Consider the following 6,546-nt stretch of genomic DNA (forward strand, 5'->3'; position numbering starts at 1 on the left):
ACGGCCAGGTGTGCCAGTGTGCGCAGCTCCCTACCCAGCATACGGAGACGGTGTGCAGGCAGTAGACTTTTGCACTCCCGTGCAACAGGCCAGGAGCACCAGGGGCAACTGGGCAACCCAATCCTTCTGGTGAGATGAGGTGGTGAGTGCCAGCTGAACGGCTAGGGTGCGGTTAAACCATTCTACCTGCCCATCGCTCTGTGGGTGCAAGGGGGTGGTCCTCGTCTTCCAGATTCCCATGTTTCGACCCTGGTCTGTGTGAACTTTTTGGGGCACCCCGAACTGACTTAAGAATCCTTCCACCAAGGCCTCCACCACCGTCTCTGCCTCCTGATCGGGGATGGCGTACGCCTCGGGCCACTTTGTAAAGTTGTCCAGGGCTACAAGCACAAAACCGTTGCCCTTCTCTGATTGAGGAAAGGGGACCAGGATGTCCACCCTGACTCTCTCCATGGGGCAGTCTGCAGGAAAGTGTTGGAGAGGGGCCTGTGATCGCCTGGGGGGGCCCTTCTTTGCCGCGCATTGGTCACACTGCCTGCAGAAGGCCTCCACGTCATCTCGGCAGCGGCCCCAGTAAAACTGCTGACGAAGGCGCCTCAGGGTATTGGTAACCCCAAAATGTCCCACCCCCACAGCTCCATGGTGAGCATCCAACACCATCTGCCTCAGGCCATGGGGTACAATTACCTGCTACCTTACCTCCCCCATGGCTGGTTCTGTCGTTGAAGGAACCCCCCCCGCACCTGTAGACTTGCCCACTGCTACCAGAGTGCCTTTGTGGGCAGAGAAGTCATGCATATTTCCTCCCAAGATGGTCTGTGTCCTGCAGCCAGACACTGTAGCACAGGCTGAAGGTCTGGGTTACTGCATTGGCCCTCTTTCCAGTCATCTTCCCCACTCACGGTGACAGCCATACAGCCTGCAGCCTCCTGGTTCTTTGCCTCCCTGTCTTCATGTCGGGGGCAGTTCCTGCAGGTCTCCTCATTGCAGGGCCGTCGGGAGAGTCCGTCTGCGTTGGTGTGTTTGACTCTCGGCCTGTGTTGGAAATCCTGCAGTCGCTCAATCCAGCGGGCCACCTGCCGCTCCGGCTCACAGAAAGACAGAAGCCACTGCAAGGCTGCATGGTCGGTGCGGACAGTAAAGGGGAGCCCATCCAGGTAGTAGCAGAAGTGATGCATGAAGGACACAACGGCCAACAGCTCCCGCCGGGTGACACAGTATCTCCACTCTGTCCTGCTCAGTGTCCGGCTAAAATATGCCACCACATGCTCCCCTTCTGGACTGAATTGGGACAGCACTGCTCCCACCCCCTCCCCACTGGCATCAGTGTCAATGATAAATGGCAGTGTTGTGCTTGGGGAAGCAAGTACAGGAGCCTGCATAAGCAACTGTTTTAACTTGGCAAAGGCCCTCTGCTGTTCCTCCCTCCAAACAAATGGCTCTCCCTTCTTCATAAGCCGGTGCAGCGCTGCAGCAATTGTGGCGAAAACCCTGTACAAACCGGCGGTAATATGAAGCCAAGCCCTGAAAAGCTCTGAGCTGGTATAAGTCTTTAGGGACAGGCCAGTTGTGTACAGAATCAATCTTTTCCTCCTCAGCGCTGATCCCTCACCCACCAACCCGGTGCCCCAGGAAGGTGACCTCCCGTTGCAGTAGCACACATTTGCAGCTTCAGCCCAGCATCCTTGATTATCTTTAACATGACCCTCAAGGCATTCAGTGCATCCTGGAAGCTTGGCCCGTGTACCAGCAGGTCATCTAGTTACATCAAGCAGTTTGTCCTCGGCACCCCTTGCAGCACCCTCTCCATTAGCCGCTCAAAAGTAGCCGGGGTGTTACAGAGCCCGAAGGACATAAGGCGGAAGTGCCACAGCCCGGACCCTGTAGAAAAGGCAGTCTTGGGATGTTCAGCAGGAGCCAGGGCCACCTGCCAGTAACCACTTTTAAAGTCAAGGGAGGAGAACCCGGATGAGCTGGCCACTTGGTCCAGTGATTCATCAATGCGGGGCAGTGGAAATTAGTCTTTATGAGTGACTTCGTTCAGCCGGTGGTAATCAGCACAGAACCTCCACGTCCCATTTTTCTTGGGCACCATCAGGTGATGGTGATGCCCACGGGCTATTAGAGGGTTCAATCAGGCTGCCTTCTCTCATTTAATCTAGCACCTTCTCAGCTGTTTCGAATTTAGCCAGTGGCAGTCTATGGGGGTGTTGTTTAATTGGTCTTGCTGTTCTGGTGTCTATGTGATGCTGGACCAGGTGGGTCTTCCCTGTGTTTTCCTCACTAGTAGCAAAGGTGTGTTGAAACTCAAACAGCAAGTCCCAGAGTTGGGCCTGTTGTTCCGGAAAAAGCCCCTCACAACTGCGGTGTCAGATAGCTGTGAAATGGGGCTGCAGTACATCAGGGCTCGCTGGGGCGTTAGTGCTGGGGCTTGGTTGAACTGCTGATGCAGGGTCGGTAGGCGGAATGACAGTGTCAGAGGAGCTGAGGCGCTTAGGGGGATGCTCTACGTCTGCTGGGAATCACAGGCTTGGTGGCATGTTGCCAATGGTGGAAGGAATGAGGCTCCTTGTCACTTGATCGTGCCACCTGGTAGAATACTTGACGTCCCCAGGTGGTGACATGGGCAGGTCAGCACCCCCTGGAACCCTCAGGGTTCCCTTCTGCAGGTCTAGTTGACTCCCAGTGTCTCTGAGAAAATCCAATCCCAGAATACCCGGATCCTGTATGGTAGCCACCCAAACAGTATGGCAAACAGTCCACCCGGCTAGAGAGATCTCCAACATAGCGTGGCCGTGCATGGGGCCAACTCTCCAGTTACTGTCCTCAGGTGGACCGTGGTGGCCTCCAGGGAGATCCCTCTTGGTAGAACATCAGGTCTCACCAGCATCCACCAAGGCGATGCAAGGAACTCCCTCCACCTGTACAGGAACGTGGCAGAAGTCCCCCACAGTTTTTCGGCCCACCACAACAATGGGGCCTTGATGTTGGTTCTGGGGATGAAAGAGGTCATCAAATGGGGTCAGGCTAGCGGTCGTTAGACTGGTCCAGTTGGCGCGCAGACAGGTGGCATTGACGGTAGGCAGGCGGCAACAGTACGTGCCACTGGTGATTGCATGTTGTGGCTAACAGGCATCAATGTTGTTGCTGTAGTTGTGGTGGCTTGCTGGGGTTTTGGACGCTCAGCGCAAGCTGGTGACAACTGCAGGGTCTGCAGCAGCATCTCTATGCGGGCCCTCCCTCATTTCCCGATCATGAAGGCAGGTTGGTGGGCCGCAGTTTGTGGTTGGGGGATGGGCAGTCACGGTGGATGTGTCCGGTTACTTGGAACTTGGGCTTCCCGGGCTCCTGACCTGGAGGGCTCTCAGCAGGGCCATAACCTCAGGGGCCATTGGTGGCACTTCAGTAACTTCTGTCTGTTTTGCGATTGGCTGGCAGGCTGTGGCAGCGCTCTCCTCCATCACTTCTTCCCACTCTTGAGCCTTGAGCAGTGCGGTAGACGTATGTGCTTTCTCAAGTCACCCACGCCCAGTGCTTCAATAAAATGCAAACGGGCCTGCTCCTCCTGCTCTGTCTGACTGGATGTGGCATAAACCCTCTGGCTGTCCCTCTCCAGGTCAGAGGCTAGTTTGGCAAGGCCTCAGACGCAACTGGATCAACAAGGTTTCCCAAACTGTTTATCTTTTTCTTTTCCATCCATTCCTCCCACTGTGCCATCATTTCAAACAGCGTAATAAAGTCTATCAATGTTTTCTTACCAGAAAACAGGCAGCCTTCCTTTCATTTCTCGGTGAGCCCCATGGCTTTCTTCCATCTCCTCCATCATCCCCCGCGGCACAGTCGCCATCTGCCTCCTCTTCTTAAGCAGCGATGTGTTCCAGGCCGCTGACGAGTCCGACTCACTCTGCAATGGCGACTCGGTGAACGCTTTCTCCATCTCTTTCCATGGTCTGTCAGGTGAAAAGTCCATGATCCCACTTCTGTAACACCAATGTGATGACTTGCGGTCGATCACAGTTGCGGAAAAATAAAGTAAATAATAAAGACAAAATTGTTCTGCACAACAAATAATGTCACAAATAACCGGTTTATTTGTGCCCCTTTTTTCGAGCACACAGCCTTACACGGTCCAAACAAACAAACAGCTCTCCTCAGTATAGCCGAACTCTGGTATTGAAAAAGTATACAGTTAAAGTGAATACAAGTTTCCCTCCTTTTCTCTATCCAACACACTTTCTCTCGTGCCGACTAGCTCACTTCCTCCTCCCGCTCCTACAAACTCCTCCCTCCCAGACACTTCCTTCCCCCTCTCTCCATCCTCCCGTGTGCGCACACTAATGCTGTCCCCCCTTCTGCCCCTTCCCCCCTTAGAACACTACAATATGTTTAACATTTACATTTATATTTAAAATGTATATTTAGATTAAATCTTTATTTTGTGACATTTTCATAACTTCCTCAACCTTGTCATCTCTTACTAGCACTGTATTTAAACTTTTAAGTGCACTATGAATTAATACTTGTATCTTTTTCACAGACCGGCAGAATCAAGTGGATCACAAGAAAAAGCAGCTGATGTGCCTGCTCACTGACACTAGTAACACCGGTAAATATCAGTCAATTTTCCAAAATTCATCTGTTTTGAGATTTCTAGAAATGGTAACATCTACAGATCAAACTACAGTGTTTGCAGTATTTTTGTCTAGCACTAAATGATCAGACAGTCCAAATGACTGGACGGTGTGTAATACCAGGGTTTTGTCAAAAGTCTTTAAATACCATACACAAATCTTATTGTATTGAGAGGAGGGTAGTTTTGACTGCCAAGTAAAAAATAACTGAACTCAGTGGTGGCACTAGATCTTATTCCTGTATTCCCCCCTAAAAAAAGTATGATTCAGAATTAACGTTGCAATAAAACAGTCCAACAAAACACCATCAGCCGCCCCTTGTATTTTCTCTCAGCCCCCCTAAAAATAATAAAACAAAAGAATCCAAGAATGAAGAAGTTACTCCACAAAACACTGTCAGCAGCCCCCCCCCCACCCCACCCCCCATGCTCTGACACAAGAAATAAACACCGTCAGCATCCCCCCCCAGATCCTGGACAGCGTTTCATAGCCCCCTTAGACCTTGAAGTCTAAAACCACCCCTGACTGAACTCTTTCAATACAGTTCCAGTAGTTTGGAGTTTTCTTTTAAGGGTATTAATGCAGCTAAACTACAGTACATCACTCAGAAGCACCAGCCTACTTTAATTAAATTGTTCAAAATATTCTTAAGTGAAATGGGAAAAAATTTGTTCCATACATTTAATACAATAGGTCAACAAACTAAGGAAAATATTGTCTTAATTTTTATTTGTATTGTGCACATCGCAGGGTACGCACAGAGAACTTTACAGATTGATAAACAGACAACAACAAAATAAATAAATATATACATCAAAAACAATTCATAATATAAAATGATCTAAACCATTTGGCATTTGGGCATTTTCAATGACTTTAGAGAATACATATCTGCATAACACACTATCCTACTGTTATTATATTTTATTTGCTAACAATATGAGTAAAACTGCATGTTATGTTATTTTTTGTATTTTATATTTGTAAGACAGGTTTTTTTTTATATCCTGTACAATAAATGATGTGAAAAGTGAATTTTATGAGTTAGCGCATATTTAAAATGGTTTAGGTTATGACAACTAGTGTAACAAGAACTACACCGCCGATATAGTTACAGCACATTGAAAAAGGTTTGGAACAGCTGGAGATGAAGCAGGCTGGCTTAGCAGAAAACCCTGAAAGGCTGCTGCTAACAACCCTAGCAGCCTCTGGGACACCCCTAAACACATCGTTCCTCCCAGCCATAACTGGGAAAGACAGGAATGAATCGCAGCAATCTGAGTGGCTGTGAAGTCCAAAAGCAGACCCGGGAACTGCAGCCAAAGACTCAGCTCCAAGCGGCTCTTGAAGGTTGACCTTGGTTGACCTTGAGATCGAAACTCTGGAGGACTAACCTTGTATGGACCTACTCCCTTGACTGGATACACTCCAGCCAGTCATCCAAGTGATTCAGGACACACATGCCCTGCAGCCGCAGGAGTTCCAAGATGTTGTCCATATACTTTGAAAAAGTGACAGCCTAAATGGGAGGATGCAGAATTCAAAAACTGTGCCTTAAAACGTGAAGCACAGGAACTTCCAGTGGCCAGGATTTATAAGGATGTGAAAATACATGTTCCTCAAGTCCACAGTCGTGAACCAATTGCCAGGTTGAACAGGCTGAGAGATGGATTGCTGTGTGAGCATCTTGAAGGTAGCAACACCTAAAGGTAGCAATTCAGATGCCTCAGATCCAAGGTGGGGAGTAAATTACTGTCTTTCCTGGGCAACGGGAAGTATTTGGAATAGAAACCCTTGTGGAAGGTAGAGGGTGGGAATTTTCTGCATGTTGCATGGCCTCTATGCCTTGGAACCTCACGAATTGCCACACCACCAAAATGGAAGTGACGCAGGAAGGCATGAAAAACTGTAAGAG

This window comes from Amia ocellicauda, chromosome 6, assembly GCF_036373705.1.
Source record: "Amia ocellicauda isolate fAmiCal2 chromosome 6, fAmiCal2.hap1, whole genome shotgun sequence".
Taxonomy (NCBI): Eukaryota; Metazoa; Chordata; class Actinopteri; order Amiiformes; family Amiidae; genus Amia; species Amia ocellicauda.